Genomic DNA, 19,669 nt, shown 5'->3' with positions numbered 1-19,669 from the left:
CTGCCGGTTTGGAGGATCTTGTCCAGTAGCTGATGTATCGACTGCAGCTAGCACATTTCTTATAAAGAGTAGGGGGTGTTATTTATGCGGCCCTTATCTTCAGTAGCTGTCGTAGCTGTTTTCGTTGTTAGGATTTCGTCACCTAAACCGGTAAAAACGGGACCCTGCTAGTCTCATTTTCTTGACCATCTATCGGTGTACCCAACCCTTATAACCCGTTTTTCTCCAGAACGGGTGGACATAATAAGCGGAAATGTATCGCACTTCTTGCAGTAACCGGTCCCTTGGTGGTGTAAAAAAGTGAGCTTCAATGTCAACGCAATTTACATAACGGCCGTTTAAGTAAAGAAAATTTACGTGAAAGGTCAAAAAATGACTCCAAGAACTATGCGACCAAACTGCTTATGTCATAAGCCCCTTGACCTAGAACTACTTAAAGCAACCTAACCTAACACACATCCATGTCCGGGGAAGGATTCGAACTGACGTCGCAAGCAGCCGTGCGATCCGCGATATGACGCCGTTGGAAGCATGGCTAACCCGTGCCAGCAAGCTGTTAATATCATCTAACGTTGCTAACAAGTTATTTACTTCTGGTGAATGATGTTCTGCGCAGTTCATTTAAGATAGAATAACTAAAATACATTTGATGTTATGGAAGACGAAGGACGCCTAATTCATTTCCCTCTCTTTATTTATGATGTTAGATTCGCAATCTAAGCATACGTATTATCCATAACCACACTTTAGCGCCACACAGATATGTGAATGAAACACATTGGCGTACAGTTTTAGACATAAAAACTGACCGCCGAGTCGTTCACTTAACGTGGCCAATAAAACTGACCGCCCCTGACAAATCTGAGTCCGGCCATCTCCACAATCTGGCAGCACTATTAGATGCGGAAGTGTTAGGAGGAAGTAATGGCCGGCCGCGGTGGTCTAGCGGTTCTGGCGCTGCAGTCCGGAACCGCGGGACCACTACGGTCGCAGGTTCGAATCCTGCCTCGGGCATGGGTGTGTGTGCTGTCCTTAGGTTAGTTAGGTTTAAGTAGTTCTAAGTTCTAGGGGACTTATGACCTAAGATGTTGAGTCCCATAGTGCTCAGAGCCATTTGAGCCAGGAAGTAATGTCTACTTCCGAGATGTTCTCGGATTGTGGGAGCCCATGGCCTAGTGGCCGCCGGCACGGTAGCTCTGCGTGGTCGGCCAGAGAGTTAGCTGCCCTCTGTAATAAAAACTGACTGCACCGATCAACAACGAACTGAAACGGATGTCTTACGGCGTCCGCCCCGAGCCAATGCAATTAACGAAAGCGAACAAAATGCGATTAACAAAAAAAAGGTTGTAATCTTCGTGCATTTTAAACTTATGGTCGCCTGTTCGCATCCACCTGTTTCTTTTTTTTTTGTTTTTTTGTTTTACCACATTTCGGTCTAAAGTTATGAGTCTGATTGAGCATCGAAGATAATTCGCTTAACATTCTACCCACCAGCAATAACAAGTATTCCAGAAACAACTCCGCTGGACGGCTCGTGGCTGCGTCGCGATCAGAACAGCTTACGCTCGAGCGTTTCCTCGCACTGCTGCGGCTACCGGCCACCGGCCAGGCGCCACCCGCCGCCTGAAATCCGGCACCGCCCATGTGAACGCGGCGCCACGCTGTCAGTGTATGTATCAACTGTCATTTTCGAATTTGAAGTTCTAGTTATCATCTTGCAGTTAAGCATTGGATTTTGCATACTTGAAAATCATGAACTACAGTTAAGCTCAAAAAAAAAAAAAAATGGTTCAAATGGCTCTGAGCACTATGGGACTCAACTGCTGAGGTCATTAGTCCCCTAGAACTTAGAACTAGTTAAACCTAACTAACCTAAGGACATCACAAACATCCATGCCCGAGGCAGGATTCGAACCTGCGACCGTAGCGGTCTTGCGGTTCCAGGCTGCAGCGCCTTTAACCGCACGGCCACTTCGGCCGGCACTACAGTTAAGCATTGTAAAATTGAGTCGCAAGTGGAAAAATTTGTAACATCTGCAACACAACGTTTACTTTTGGTATAACAGAGGGGTGAATGCATAGGAGGCAGCTAGAAGGATTTGAACTGTGTTTGGAGCGAGTGCTTTTGGGAAGAATACGCCAGAAAAAGATATTCGTGTTTCAACAAAGATCGTTCTGGCATGAATGATTTTCCACATTAAGGAAGTCTCGACGACTCTCATCATATGATAGACTGGGTAAACCACATTCTTAATCGGACTGTTGAATATATATCACTTATCTATGACAGGGCCTGGATTCTTAAACACTGTGGAAAATAATAATCCAATGTGCTTATTACAAATACGTTATTTAAATATAAATATATGATCTAACGAGATAACTGTTTATTTACAGGAGCAGAGCCCCATCCATCATAGCAGAGCAGTGCGAGATTGGTTTCAGGGCCAAGAGAGGATAAAGCTGTTGCCGTTTGTTCCACGATCACCATAGATCAACCAGATAGATAATATGTGGGCAGAGGTAACAAGGCCATTGCCACGTGGATCTACAAAAGCTAGCGACCTTTGGACAAATATAGAAAACATATGTTGGGAAGTAAACCATCACGCTACACTGTCGACGTCTTAATGAAATCAATCCCATACGCCTTCGAGAAATCTTACGTGATGATCGTGGGTGGGTTGGTTACTAAAAGTATAAAAAAATGTTCAAATGTGTGTGAAATCTTATGGGACTTAACTGCTAAGGTCATCAGTACCTAAGCTTCCACACTACTTAACCTAAATTATCCTAAGGACAAACACACACACTCATGCCCGAGGGAGGACTCAAACCTCCGCCGGGATCAGCCACGCAGCCCATGACTGCAGCGCCCAAGACCGCTCGGCTAATCCCGCGCGGCTACTAAAAGTATACTCGTCCACAAAACCCATGTGGACAATTATCTGATAATCGGTCAAGCTTTACTTTGTCGCAGCTCTTTAGCATACAAGTCCATTTACTTTCAGGCTCCTCCTTACAATTCTTGCAGTGCAAGGTAATTGAAAAAACTCATCCATTCGACGCCAACTGAGGAACTGACTGGTGCATGTGTTGTTCAACACACAGTAGTTGTCACCCTCACTGTATCAATGACTGTGTGTGTGTGTGTGTTTTCGTGTTCATGCACAATCTGAATCAATACTATTAACATTAGAGAGACAACCAACAATAAATATTGCATCAAATAAGACTGTAAAGTATTTTAATGCGATGGGAAGTTACAAACAGAATTTTCACCCAACCCACATCCTGCATATTACGTTAAGTAAGATGTATTAACTCCATAGTATCGTTAGCAGAGACTGTGCGCTCTTGTTGTCGAGGCTCGCGACAAGCGCAGTGATCAGCAGTGCCCAATGCCGCCGCGATTTGTTTATGTTGTGGACACAGCAGCAGACGCTTTGCCATAAACAGATAGAAATCACCTTGGCTCTGACTGCAGTGAGCGGATATCACTGCCTGCGTGTTCTTACAGTAACCAACGTGAGACTCTACTCACAGGTGTCATGGAGCAATTGCAACGTGTATCATGTCATTAGTCATCAGAATATTAACCAGTGATGAAATGCCCACTCTATTTGAATCCCAAGAAAATAGGAACCTTCCCACGAAGGAATGTGAGGTGATATCAAAATTTATCCAACATACAAAAATTAACTGCAGGGCTTTCATGTATGCAGTAGTAGCACACACCGAAATATTATGTCTTGGAAGCGTATATTTCATTTCCTCTTCTCATATTAACGCCCTTGTTTTAGTATGAAGAGGGAAAATAAACACTAAAAACTTAAGTTCCTGAGAAGCATATAAGTCATTTCCTCTTCTCATATCATAACTTTTGTTTTAGTATGAGGTAAAAAAAATAAACAGTTTAGGGATCTGAAACATAATATGACACCACATTCTTATCATAGGCGCTATCGGAAACTCAAAAAGCAGGGCGCTGTCCATTCTTTGGTCTAAAAGTCTGTTTCCTTTCATACATTACTCACGCTAGGAGATTCTTATTTAAGGACTTGTGGGCATCAAGTTCTTCAGCAGAACAGGCCTTATGTTGTTGTGCTAATTACGGTATGGAAAAAATGCAACAAAGGGGAGTTCCCCTAAAGCAGTGAGGATATTTGCACATGTCTGTATTCAGCAATGTCTGCCAGCTGCCACAACACTTCACAGAATCCTTGCGGCAGGCAACACAAATGTGCGTGCACTTCAGACTTCGTTCAGTAAGACGTCAGGAGATGGATGGAATCGTCAAATTAACGTTGCTTTCCGAGTCGTATTCAATCCAGAATGAGGTGTTATTAAGGTAGTTGAACGTTCTAGCAATTACACTTCTATAATTCCCATATGAGTATTCCGATAGCCAAAAGAACCCGTTAGTGTGAAACCATCTGGAACTGCAAGAACTTGAGACTATACGTGGACTCTTCTCTTCGCTAGGTGACTTATTACTGATATTTAGGATTCTCTCCGCCACCCTGGTCGGCATACTTGTATACTGACCATTCGTTATTTGACTAAATATGAACTACAATCTAGTTCGCATGTATATGACATGGGTTAGCTCCGGCACGAAGGTATGACTAAGGATTGGATGCCGTTGGAGTCCCGTTATCTTGATGGCAAGACAAATGTTCGCAAATCACATCTATTGCCTCAAAAAACAATTGCATCTTAAATATCGAAGGACCGACGTCCACACTGTCACAGTGCGTTGAAATACAGCAACGACGGCAGATCAAAATTTGTGACTGACTGAGCTTCGAACCTAGACCTCCTGCTTACTAGACAGACGTGCTGACCACTGCACTATTATTTTTTTTAAAAGTTTGAGAATACTTTCAGCACCAGGTAGGCGGAGGCAAACAGGGCAGGGGTCGAAAATCCGAGGCCTGGCCACAATGCCTCCCCTATACCTGTCACTGAGCAGCTGCATTATTCAAATGTATTCCATGTTTGCACTCATATATTCCTTTAAATTGTTGAACAAAATTGAAGTAGCAATTAAGGTAAAATGAATTACAGATTGTCGCCTCCGATGGCGTGCGTTCCCTGTGCAACACAACTTATAACAGTGAACAGGGTGACGGAAAAATAAATAACAAACATACGTTCAGTAATATATTCACAATTTAAGTTATTATTCACTGGATGCATGTGAGGCCTGTAAGGAAGCCATATATTTTTCAACAAATGGAAGAAGTTTCGGAGCCGGAGGGGTTTTGCCAAATTAGAACAGTTCTGATTTTAGAACCAACGTAAAAGAATAATCCAGGAATAATAAAAAGTGAAAGAATAGTATTCTGCTTCTAATCAATAAAACTGTCCACCTCTTTGTAGCCCACATAAAGAAATAGAAAAAATTTTTAAACCATTCCTTATATTTGTTATTCTTCTTCAGCTTAAAAGTTCTTCTGCAATTTAAAACATGCACTCTTCTAAGTTCCAAGTTTTGTTTATTACGACGTAAAACACAAACTGTCCCAGAAGCCACGAGTAACTGTTATTCTTTGCGGACGGGTAACATTTCCAGTCGGGTTGTAAAGCTTCGGTTATCGGTATATGACTTTCTGCGGTTCTGTTGACAGTGTTAATTATCTTCCTAGTCCAGTTCCAAATTCTGATTCTATTTTCACATAAGAAGGTGTGCGCTACAGTTTCTACAAGCCCATATTTGTCGCAGTATGGAGATGGTCTCAATTTGATTTTTCATAATCGATTCGCTGTGGGTAGGGTTTCGTTTACAACGACACACCATACGGCACTGACTCTAGTTGGTATAATTTTATTGTTGATATTTCCCGAGACGTTCCTCCAGTTTTTTGTAGGTTAATTTACTGGAGTTGATTTGTATAGACGATGTCTGGTAATATAATCATAGACGGTTCTAGTGTTGGTTTGTGCTGCTGGAAGTCTTATACAGCTCCAATCGCCATAGTACTTTCGGACGTAATGTAGGTCGGCGTGCTACATTAACAGGAGCGTTCCTATCCGCAGGGTGTAACGAGAGGGACAGAAGTTTCGTGATGCTTGTCTTACTGGCATGTATTAGTTTAAAGGCACGTCTTTAATTCCAAGTCCTCTGTTTTGCCTCTGCAAAGTCGCCATGTGGAAGAATACAGGGTTATTACAAATGATTGAAGCGATTTCACAGCTCTACAATAACTTTATTATTTGAGATATTTTCACAATGCTTTGCACACACATACAAAAACTCAAAAAGTTTTTTTAGGCATTCACAAATGTTCGATATGTGCGCCTTTAGTAATTCGACAGACATCAAGCCGATAATCAAGTTCCTCTCACACTTGGCGCAGCATGTCCCCATCAATGAGTTCTAAAGCATCGTTGATGCGAGCTCGCAGTTCTGGCACGTTTCTTGGTTGAGGAGGTTTAAACACTGAATCTTTCACATAACCCCACAGAAAGAAATCGCATGGGGTTAAGTCGGGAGAGCGTAGAGGCCATGACATGAATTGCTGATCATGGTCTCCACCATGACCGATCCATCGAGTTTCCAATCTCCTGTTTAAGAAATGCCGAACATCATGATGGAAGTGCGGTGGAGCACCATCCTGTTGAAAGATGAAGTCGGCGCTGTCGGTCCCCAGTTGTGGCATGAGCCAATTTTCCAGCATGTCCAGATACACGTGTCCTGTAACGTTTTTTTCGCAGAAGAAAAAGGGGCAGTAAACTTTAAACCGTGAGATTGCACAAAACACGTTAACTTTTGGTGAATTGCGAATTTGCTGCAAGAATGTGTGAGGATTCTCTACCGCCCAGATTCGCACATTGTGTCTGTTCACTTCACCATTAAGAAAAAATGATGCTTTATCACTGAAAACAAGTTTCGCACTGAACGCATCCTCTTCCATGAGCTGTTGCAACCGCGTCGAAAATTCAGAGCGTTTGTTTTTGTCATCGGGTGTCAGGGCTTGTAGCAATTGTTAACGGTAAGGCTTCTGCTTTAACCTTTTCCGTAAGATTTTCCAAACCGTCGGCTGTGGTACGTTTAGCTCCCTGCTTGCTTTATTCGTCGACTTCCGCGGGCTACGCGTGAAACTTGCCCGCACGCGTTCAGCCGTTTCTTCGCTCACTGCAGGCCGACCCGTTGATTTCCCCTTACAGAGGCATCCAGAAGCTTTAAACTGCGCATACGATCGCCGAATGGAGTTAGCAGTTGGTGGATCTTTGTTGACCGTCGTCCTGAAGTGTCGTTGCACTGTTATGACTGACTGGTGTGAGTGCATTTCAACCACGACATACGCTTTCTCGGCTCCTGTCGCCATTTTGTCTCACTGCGCTCTCGAGCGCTCTGGCGGCAGAAACCTGAAGTGCGGCTTCAGCCGAACAAAACTTTATGAGTTTTTCTACGTATCTGTAGTGTGTCGTGAACATATGTCAATCAATGGAGCTACAGTGAATTTATGAAATCGCTTCAATCATTTGTAATAGCCCTGTACTTTGAAGATATTTTGTTTCCACACATATCAAGAGGCTACAGCTAATATTTTATGTGCAGTGACCTGCAGTATCGGTAAGACTGCTGCGACATGATAAATTTTGCTAAGTATGTATGTATTTATAAACTGAACTTTCTTAAGTCAGTCTAACGATCGCATGTCATGGTCCTTCAACAAGGTTCCGATGACATTAATTTTCCGCTTCCAATTGTTCATGGCCATGGGCTTGGGATTCGCCCTTAACCACAATCCGAGATGGAGACTCTCTTCAGTTGCCAGTGCGCACTTTTTGCACTATTGTAGGAACCGAGATGCAGTATTTTGGATTTAAAATTTTGAAAATTTGTGATAAGAACTAATGAGACCATGCCCCCCGCCCATTATTCCACTCGCTCGCCGCCACACTGTATTCCCTCGTGGGTTCGGACGATGTCTGCGTCTAGCACTGAAAACTTTAGATGAGCCACCGAGACCCAAATAATGTAACAGGATGTTTCAGGAGGAATAGTAAACATGGTAGGAGGTGGTAGTATAGACAAATTGCAGAAGAAATGCCGTATAACGTGTGTCCAATTTTTATTTCGTACATACAGCTGGGTTCAATGCAGGTCCGTTTCGTATGTTGGTCCTTACAGGACCCAGTTGTCTACACTTCCTTGAAAATGACTTCCAGCGTTATTGGAAGAGGTTCATTTGGATACAGGAATGGCTATGTTCCTTCATCATGACGGGGCTCTTGCAAATTCTAGTCCTCAGGTGACACGTTATCCAAACCTAACATTTTCTGGAAGGTGGATCATTAGATATGGGCCCTTTTCTTGGCTTTCAAGGCCCCTGGACGTTCTCTCTTTGGATTTTTGCCTGCGGGGATGGTTAAAGGCGAAGTCTACAAAGAAAAAGTAAACCCAAGAGCCGATTTGATCGTTCGGATTATGAAGTGTGCAGCCCTCATAAAAGAACACAAAGACGACCTCAGAAGAGCTGCACGTGGTGTTATCAAGAGAAGTCAAATGTGCATTGAAGTTGGTGGGGGAATTTTTGAAAATCAACTTTGAACGTCCTCATTTGCCTTTCATTTGAGTTTGTTAGGGTTACGTACTAACAGCTGTATCTCTGTCCTCAATAAAAAGTGGACGCATTTATATGGAATTTTTTTATGCAATTCGTCTGTATTATGATCTGCTAAAATATCTACTATTCCTCCTGAAACACCCTGTATATGGATATATGTGTGGTGTCTGTACTTTCGGACACGTCCGAAAGAAAATGCTTCATGGCATTCTGCAACGACCTTCGATCTAGTTGTACGGGCTGATAGAGATTTCAGAGCTGCTTGGCTGTCTGAATAAAAGTAGGTGCTACGATTTTTGTAGGGTCTACTCTAATTCTCCTCCGTGCACATGGTGATAGAAGATGTCATGTAATACTGTGGCCATCTACCCTAAAGAGATCCTAGGCAGTACACCAGACCAGGTATTTTCTTCTGTTTTCGAGCTGTCAGTAAACCGCTATATTATGTCTCCTGCACGGTGTAGTGGTTCGTTCTTCCACTGCTCCCTGCCTCCAACTGTTACATGGCAAGGTTTATTGAAACAGCTAGAAGTTATAATATAGTTAGTCGGCATTTCCCGAGCCATCGCCATACTGAGTTGGGATTCCGTATATTCTAACTATATCCAGCTATTTCCAATTTTTAGCCTTTATGTCCCTGCCGCTGCCTCCATTTTAAGCCACATGTGTAAGGCAGGCATGTCTAGCGTAATATCAATCCCAAGAGTGGATGTCCTGCTAATTCCACCTGTTTGTGAAAGGAGATCAGTCTCTGCACTTTGCCAGACTCCCTAGCAACCACCTTCTGTTCGACTTTGTTCATTTTATAGGCCTATAAATAATCAATGCTCTTTTTGCAGAGGTGTATATCCAGTAAGTACTGGGTTTAGAGCCGGCCGCGGTGGTCTAGCGGTTCTAGGTGCTCAGTCCGGAACCGCGCGACTGCTGCGGTCGCAGGTTCGAATCCTGCCTCGGGCATGGATGTGTGTGATGTCCTTAGGTTAGTTAGGTTTAAGTAGTTCTAAGTTCTAGGGGACTGATGACCTCAGATGTTAAGTCCCATAGTGCTCAGAGCCATTTGAACCATTTGAACTGGGTTTAGACCCCAGTTTACCCTACAGCAACTTCTAGTGCTTATAAGATTGTCTTTCGCAGTGGAACACATTCTTTATGTGAGGTGTTCATAATATTTTTCCATCCAGAGCTACCTCTAGATACACTACAACCCAGCTATATGTATGTTCAATTAAAATTGGTCACAAGTTATATGTCATTGTTTCTGCAACTTGTCTATACTACCATCTCCTACAATATTTACTATTTCTCCTGAAACATCCTGTATAATTAGTTGGGTCTCGAAGGGTCATCTAAAGTTTTCAGTGCTATACGCACGACATCGTCCGAACCCTCACGGGAATACAGTGTGGGATGTGTGTATATGTGGTATGCAGAAAAGATGGGATTTCGCGTCTGACGAGGAGCGTGTGTAGATAGGTGCTGCAGCGAGGTTGGTTGCTGTGTACCGACATTGCCCACCGTCGGAGCTTCGAGTCCTCCCTCCGGCATGGGTGTGTGTTGTCCATAGTTTAAGTCAAATTAAGTAGTGTGTAACTTTAGGGACCGATAACCTAACCAACTTGGTCCCATAAGTTCTTACCACAAGTTTACAAAATTTTAAATCCAAAATACTGCATCTCGGTTCCTACAATAGTGCAAAAGGTGCGCACTGGCAACTGAAGAGAGTCTCCATCTCGGATTGTGGTTAAGGGCGAATCCCAAGCCCATGGCCACGAACAATTTGGAGCGGAAAATTAATGTCATCGGAACCTTGTTGAAGAACCATGACATGCGATCGTTAGACTGACTTCAGAAAGTTCAGTTTATAAATACATACATACTTAGCAAAATTTATCATGTCGCAGCAGTCTTACCGATACTGCAGGTCACTGCACACAAATATTAGCTGTAGCCTCTTGATATGTGTGGAAACAAAATATCTTCAAAGTATTCTTCCACACGGCGACTTTGCAGAGGCAAAACAGAGGACTTGGAATTAAAGACGTGCCTTTAAACTAATACATGCCACTAAGACAAGCATCACGAAACATCTGTTCCTCTCGTTTGATCCTGGGGATCGGAACGCTCCTGTTAATGTAGCACGCCGACCTGCATTACGTCCGAAAGTACTATGGCGATTGGAGCTGTATAAGACTTCCACCAGCACAAACCAACACCATAACCGTTATAGTACCAGACATCGTCTATACAAATCAACTCCAGTAAATTAACCTACAAAAAACTGGAGGAACGTCTGGAGAAATATCAACAAAAAATTATACCAACTAGAGTCAGTGCCGTATGGTGCGCGCGATCTTGTTGGAACATGATCTGATCATCGCCAAATCTTGCTGTCACACAAGGCTACATCACGTTCTCCAGAATTGATATGTAATTGAGCGCATCGAATCTTGCTTCCGCTTCCCACAGCAGCCCACAACCTTCGGCCGATATCCATGCCCATATCGTTACTGACTCCCTGCCACTCCTTCGGCAACTGTAAATATATTTTCGATTATACCTAACAAAAAAAAAAAAAACGAACGGCTCTGATCACTACGTGACTTAACATCTATGGTCATCAGTCCCCTAGAACTTAGAACTACTTAAACCTAACTAACCTAAGGACAGCACACAACACCCAGTCATCACGAGGCATAGAAAATCCCTGACCCCACCGGGATTCGGACCCGGGAACCCGGGCGTGGGAAGCGAGAACGCTACCGTACGACCACGAGCTGCGGACTTACGCCTAGCAGCTTCAGGCCGGTAAACAACTACTTTTCCGATTGACGCCGTAGAGAAAACTTTTTCGTCCGTGAAAATCACTCGTCTCCAAAACTGGAGAGGTTTGTCGACATTTTCAGCAGCAAAAGCAACGCGAGCTCTCTTTCACAGCAGCGCTTCTTGCTCTCAGTCCACCTTCCATTAGACGACGAGTGACAGTCTTACTGCTAAAATTGAAACCTAAAGTTTGCTGAATTTGTCGTGCGTTGACAAATGGGTGGTTCTCACTGAAACGGCGTATCTGCTGATCCTGAGCTGCTGTTGTTTCGCGGTGACGGCCATGAGGCCTCCCATTCAGGTTACGACTCTGTTCCTTTCGCCTGATCCACCTTGCTACCGTCGACTTGTGAAGACCCATAGTTCTTGCTATATAGCCATTTGAAGATCCCTCTGCATGGAGTGCTATTATAGCGCCCTTGTCTGCCTCAGCCAGATGGGCCATTTAGCGTTGACCGAATGATTCGTCGCGGTTAATATCTGCTGCGGAAACAGCGCTAGCAGGAAACAGACTGCCTCCTCCACGATGGCAGCCACAACGCAGTGGCCAAGTATGTGTAACACGGTAATCGATGGCATAAACGAGAGATCGCAAGCCCGTACCCGTGTCATTACATAGTGGAGCAACTCAGAATCTGTATTTTTTCTCAGAAGGGACTGGTCCACTCTTGTCATGTCTTATCCTGATAAATATTACATGAAATGAAATGTTTACGTTTTGCATATGCGGCAGGCCTAACGCAAGAAACATTTCTGATATATCTGAGGCAACCTGAAGAACACTTCGTGAATTTTAGCTGTAGAAGGTTGCCTCACAAGAAGGAAAACATGCTTATCCCCGCTCACCGTGTTTCCAAGTGGCGCAGTTTACTCTGAGGCATACATAATTCTTGCAGGCGTAAGAAGCGGCTCGACTAACGAGGTGTCATAGGCTGATTGTCCGGAAACTTTGCTCAGTGAAGGAGAGGACAAAATAAGCGAACATGTGTTTCGACTTATCTGCAGACACTCGACCGTTTCCGAGAAAGCGACGGTCAAAGTTATCAACGCGCTGTTGCTATAGTGTAGATACCTTCTGCAGCCGAGAACGCAATTGAAGCGCTGGCTCAGTGGCTACCGTCGTTCCTTCTTAAGTTTGATTCCCGTGTTCGAGACCATATTGTTTTTATTTATTATTATTTTTTCTTGCCTCTCTATCAGAATTATCTACGAATGTTTTTTCCTAATTTAAGTTGAAATAATGTTGTCATTATTCGCCAATCAACTTTACGTGTAATTAATGAATTAAAAAAATAATAAACGAATGAGACAAGCTAATCTAAAATCATCTGGTCTGCCTCATGTATCGGTATATCCAAATGGTTTATAAATGTTAATCTACATTCAGATCCGATGATGGCACCTCTAGTGTGTTGAAACCGGTTACCCAGTAAACAGTATTTAAGCGATCTTGGCTTCTGAATTATTTCTACAACAGAGTGATCGCCCCACTACGCACTATGTGTTCCCTTTTTAACTTATTTCTTTACATAGTAAATTAACTGACGAATGACGACAACAGTGTTTCAACATAAATTGGAATAAACATTCGTAGATAATTCAGAGAGTGAGGGGGAAAAAAAGGAAAAACCGGGTTTCGTACTCGCAGCGCGAAGTTCCGAAATCACTATGGTAGCCGCAGAGCCACCGCTTCAGTTGAATCCTTACCCGCTAAGAGGTATCTACACTATAGCAACAGTGCATTGAAAACTTTGACCGTCGTTTTCTCAGAAGCGGTAGAGTGTAAGCAGATAAGCCGAGACACGTGTTCGCTTATTTTGTCCCCTCGTTCACTGAGCAAAGTTTCAGCATGATCGGGGTCCCCTCGTAAGTGGCGTGCGTTGGGATTCAGTAGACAGATTGCGTCCACTTTCCTCGACTACTCATTGACATGTTTGGAAACTTTCTTTCTTGTAGTGGCACTTTGCATTATGAGGGCTGATTTTCCTGGTAACGATCTACTACTGGACTTTGCTCCTAATTTGCGTTACTGTGTAGTAGACCTACTGCAACTACTTAAACCGGAAATGTTTGTTTATTTGGATACTCCGCTTCTTAGTTGCTACATTTCGCTATAATATTTTCCTTTGTTTCAAAACGGCAAGTTAAGATGACCACTGCAACTTGGTAACATCAGTAACAATTTAATACTTTGAAACAGTTAGGTGTGGTGTACGAGGGGTGTACTCTGTTAAATGAGGAATGCATTAAACACGAAAGCTGCGTCCAATAACAATAATTAACTTTCGGTTACATGACAAAACACAAGTCGAAGCACTGTCAGTTCATCTCAGTACCCAGTAAAACAAACTGGAACGATCGAAAACATACTTTTGTGGGGAAACCAAACGAATGACTGCGTTTCATTGGCCGCACACTATGAATACGCAACAGGCCAACTGTAAACACGTTTGTCTTTCCACTGCTATAATGTCCTTGACAGACGTGATTGACTGTGCACGCAAAAATTCCAAGGAACGGTAGCACGATTTGTAATGTCACGAAATGGTGGAGAGAGGGTCCCAGATTTGATAATCGAGTTGGGGTAACATTCATGGGAACAAAAGCGTTTTTCGTTGCCGCGAGATCTTTTCATGAAATTTCAATCACCAACCTCTGTTCTGAATGCCAAAACATTATTTCCTCGGGAACTTACACAGGAAGAAACCATAGTAATAATGTAACTCAAGGCTCGCAAGGAAAGATTTAAGTGGTCCTTTTTCCCGCGCACTGTTAATGAGTGGGACGGTAGTGAAATAGTCCGAACCCTCTGCCAGGCACGTTAAGTCTGGATTGCAAAGAAATCCTGTTAATGTAGTCATGTAGATGTAACAACGAAATTATGTTGTAATTGCGACATGTGACTTTCATTTGATTTGTACATCTAAGTAGTTTGCTGTTTATTTACTTTTTGTTCATTAGTTTCAAACATATACGAATACCTAGGCGCGTTAAATTGATACTGAAATAAAGTGTCATGCATGGAACAATAACAATAAATTCTTACCTATTTGTTGTGGTACTGCAGTATCTGCCAGCGTCTTCAGAAGTGGATATCGCATACGACGTTCCTAGGGTGTTTATAAATAGTTATTGCAAACGACTTCGAACAAAGTTTGAATGAAACTTCGTAAAAGTTCCGTGATCAAACGATCTGAGTTGCTGACGAATACAGTTTATCCTCACTAGACAGTATATACATAGTGTTACAAAAAGGTACGGCCAAACTTTCAGGAAACATTACTCACACACAAAGAAAGAAAATATGTTATGTGGACATGTGTCCGGAAACGCTTACTTTCCATGGTAGAGCTCATTTTATTACTTCTCTTCAAATCACATTAATCATGGAATGGAAACACAGAGGAACAGAACGTACCAGTGTGACTTCAAACACTTTGTTACAGGAAATGTTCAAAACGTCCTCCGTTAGCGAGGATACATGCATCCATCCTCCGTCGCATGGAATCCCTGATGCGCTGATGCAGCCCTGGAGAATGGCGTATTGTATCACAGCCGTCCACAATATGAGCACGAAGAGTCTCTACATTTGGTACCGGGGTTGCGTATACAACAGCTTTCAAATGCACCCATAAATGAAAGTCAAGACGGTTGAGGTTAGGAGAGCGTGGAGACAATGAAATTGGTCTGCCTATACCAATCCGTCGGTCACCGAATCTGTTGTTGAGAAGCGTACGAACAGTTCGACTGAAATGTGCAGGAGCTCCATCGTGCATGAACCACATGTTGTGTCGTACTTGTAAAGGCACATGTTCTAGCAGCACCGCTAGAGTATCCCGTATGAAATCATGATAACGTGCTCCATTGAGCGTAGGTGGAAGAACATGAGGCCCAATCAAGACATCACCAACAAAAAAATGGTTCAAATGGCTCTGAGCACTATGGGGCTTAACATCTATGGTCATCAGTCCCCTAGAACTTAGAACTACGTAAACCGAACTAACCTAAGGACAGCACACAACACCCAGTCATCACGAGGCAGAGAAAGTCCCTGACCCCGCCGGGAATCGAACCCGGGTACCCGGGCGTGGGAAGCGAGAACGCTACCGCACGACCACGAGCTGCGGACAATCACCAACAATGCCTGCCCAAACAATGAGTCGCATGTCAATACAAGCACCGAAGTCAACATTACCTTCTTTCAATTTGGCCAACTGGCGGTGAATCGAGGAAGTACAGTACATACTGACGAAACTAAAATAAGCTCTGTCATGGAAATTAAGCGTTTCCGGACACATGTCCACATAACATCTTTTCTTTATTTGTGTGTGAGCAATGTTTCCTGAAAGTTTGGCCGTACCTTTTTGAAACACCCTGTAATGTCATTATACATGAGGTGATAGGGTTTCGCCGGGTGCGGTGGCCGAGCGGTTCCAGGCGCTTCAGTCACGAACCGCACGGCTACATCAGTCGCAGGTTGGAATCCTACCTCGGGCATAGATCTCTGTGATGTCCTTAGGCTAGCTAGGCTTAAGTAGTTCTAGGTCTAGGGACTGATGACCTACGCAGTTTGGTCACAAGGTTCTTGAAGCCAATTTTTGACCTTTCGCGTAAATTTTCTTTACATAAACGGCCGTATCTTTAGACTGCGTTGACATAGAAGCTCACTTTTTTACACCACCAAGGGACCGGTTACCGCAAGAAGTGCGATACATTTCCATTTATTATGTCCACCCGTTCTGGAGGTAAACGGGTTTTAAGGGTTGGGTAGACCGATAGACAGTCAAGAAAGTGAGACTAGTAGGGTTCCGTTTTTACCGGTTTAGGTGACGAAATCCTAACAACGAAAACAGCTACGACAGCTACTGAAGATGAGGGCCGCATAAATAACACCCCCTACTCTTTATTCGAAATGTGCTAGCTGCACTCGATACATCAGCATATTAATCGTAGCTACGCTTTCGATCCAAATCACGTTTACAGGAATGCAAATAGAATCCATTTGCCTATACACGTGGTAATTCACATCCCAGTATTTTGTTATTTCGATAAACATCCCGAATGATTGTCACATAAGCGGTGACATAATGGAAGAAAATTCATGTTTTTGAGTCCAGAAAGCTCTATGCAACAGAAACTGCAGATCATTTTGCCATTTTCATTGCGAAATTGCCGGCTTATTCATGTCTGGGGTAATAACAGAGGACTGTTTGCCTGGGTTGTCTGCTAGCGTAGTGAAAGGAAGGTCTGGTTTGTTTTCGGTTCTAATCTCGATGGAGGCAGGTAGAATATCAGTAAAGCAATTTTAAGAAATTCTCACGCCACCAATACGTTTTACCGCTACCTTTATTCTGTACTGGCGCCCTGTGGATGTCAATATGACACTCTTGTAGAATTTCATACATGTTACTGCCTACTTTTTCCGCTTCTGTCAATAATGGAATTGACTTAAGTGTGGCACTGAATGATTTTTAACTGAATTTCGTTATGAATCTTCACGCATTGCTAAATTTGCACACGGTCAGCAACGGTAATCCAGTATGACTGGTCTGAACGTTGACACAGACCGTTTCGCGGCCTAGTGCGGGTAATATTTTGCTATTTCGTAACGATCTGGGGTTATTTGTCTTACTAAAACAGTTATATTATCTCGATAAGTTTAAATTCATTTTTATTGGTACAGTTAATGCCAATTAGCGTTTCTTCTTTCAGTTCTGTCTTATATTTACGTCTTGTATTTAACACAATAATCAGCATTAATATAGTCTTACAAATTATTGAAAACAGTCTAAAAAAGTTCAGCTAGTTTGTCAATTTCACGCCTGTGCATAGTATGTTGGTAGCACTTCGTCGTCTTGCCTGTTATGCTGTGTAGCACACTTTAAAGCCATGCGGATCAGCATAACGAAAAGGCGAGGGGTCTCGCTCGTTTTGTCCACGACTGTACATAACACAGGCAATACGAAAATCACATTCAACGTTATAAACAGAGGAGAAACTTACTGATATTTTTTCTGAGTGTTTGTAGCACGACGGACTGTTGGATCATTGATCATTGTTACAGTTTCCTTTGACGAGGCAGCAGCGAAACGTGCGCGAACAGTGGTCCACCCAGCGACAACACTGATCTCATGATTGCCACCATGTCATATGTTCAGAAGAGTTCTCATTTTGTCCACTGCATCGCCATGGACATATCCATATATAAATTCTCCAAGAATAATCTGTACGAAACTGCATTCATTGTTTCGTCTTGACGCAATGCTACACACATGAACTCACGAAAACGACTGCAAAGTTACTGGTGTGAGAAGTTATATATCTAAGCCTACAGGTCAGACTTGGGAATGTGTAAAAAGTGACTCACAACATTCCACAGACATAGAAAAAGATTGTAAGGGAAAACAGAAACTTCCGAACTGCAAAAATAAAAAAAATAAAAAAACAGAAATTACATCTGACATGATAGCAGCATGCCTCGAGGAGAGTTCAAGGGTAGGCTGCATTTTGAGCCAAGAGGTAAACTCGAAAGTACACCCAACAGCTTATGATTCCAGATAGCTCGATAAGATGGAGAAGAAATGTTCAACTACACAGAAGGAAATGCTCACAGTAATCTATGGCCCACCTATTTTCACTGTTACATTTGTGGATGTTCAAAACGGAATATGCAGCAATTAAATACCTTTCTGGACTAAAATACCCAGCACATTGTTAGGCCCACTGGGCTTTACTACTAGGCGAATTTGATTTTAGATTATTACGTCGTCCAGGCAAATCTCCTGGTGATGTGGTGGACTTAGTCACCAAGTACGCATCGGAGAATCTATTGTTATCAGCATGGAAAACTGGTACAGAGCCCAAACACATAGTTGGCTAAGTAAAATCACAGAACGAGGTACTGAAGCAGATACATGCTGCAACTTTGGCAGGACCCGGTGGACAAAATGCCACAGAGTGCTGCATTGCAGAACATTATTGGCGCAGACCAAGAAGCCAGATCATTTCTAGCACACAAAGAGCAGAGCTGCGTCGTCAGCGATTACTATTCAAAACGTTATCTGAGACATATGGACTTTTAAAACTGACCTGTATGGACATTCTTGATTTCATAGCATAAATACCAGCAAGTAATTGCTGTTTTTAATTATACATGGTCATTTCTCACTTTCTCGGCCATGGTTGCCATAGTTAATTTAAAACCGACATTTACCGATAGTAACAATTACGCGAAGTTTATCTGAAAGGTTTAGACTTAATGTCCAAAATCAACTACTAAATAATATTAATAACTAGTCGTAAATATCCAAAACCGAGATGTAAACGTATGAGATAGCCAAAAGCCGTCGGCACACGGACCGTGCTGTCGAACGTCAACGTTGAGCGTGCTAAGTTCAACGTGCTGCTGAACGCTCTAAAACGATGCGACTTGTGCTTACGGTACGTGGGCCCCAACGTGGTACACGCGATCGCAACGCACTCCGGCGGCAGTTGCGGGAAGTTTCTAGTTCGTAAATCACACTGTTTACTAAACGAGTGCGCGTAAAATTCCCACGCTAGCTCTATTAAAACGCTCATTTCCTCCACCGTCCACGAAATGGAAAGTACCATGTCCAATCAATAAGGACTCAGGCTTATTAAAGTTCCATTACAAACAGTGTGATACAAATTTGCAATACTTCTTCACATAAGATCAACATTATTTCATCATTCCCACATTGTAGTAAAACTCTAAGGTCAGTCTTACTTGATCACTGCCCCTACCAGAATCTTTGCAACACGTGAATTACGAATCGTAAAAGAAAAAGGAGCAAAATAGCTTTACACAAGTAGCGCAAGGTGTCCTGTAGATCAAGCCAATCGAACACCCAAAGAAAGGTGAATTTATATTTCCGTAACATCAAAAATTATAGTATATACATATATTAAATTAATAATAAAGTAACAGAACCTTATAAAAACGCACATGTTAGGAAAAAAAAATTACGCACTGGCGAGTCGCGAACCACCATCCAAACATAAAATTTTCACTTACCAGTGTCGCTCCTCTCCACGCTAAACGAACATTTATACGTTGAATGCCATTCCTAAAATGTTACTAACCTTAGCACTTGCTGAAAGCTTTAATCGTAATTATGTTACTAACTGAAATTTAATTGTAAGAAATTGTACCAAGAACAATGCGTTTTTGGTGCATCCTCAATGTATTGCTGCCTTCAAAAAGCATACTCTCATAATGCGCAAGTTATAACAATTCTTTCCATGCATGT

This window comes from Schistocerca cancellata, chromosome 4 (genome assembly GCF_023864275.1).
Source record: "Schistocerca cancellata isolate TAMUIC-IGC-003103 chromosome 4, iqSchCanc2.1, whole genome shotgun sequence".
Classification (NCBI taxonomy): domain Eukaryota; kingdom Metazoa; phylum Arthropoda; class Insecta; order Orthoptera; family Acrididae; genus Schistocerca; species Schistocerca cancellata.
This window is presented reverse-complemented; position numbering follows the sequence as displayed.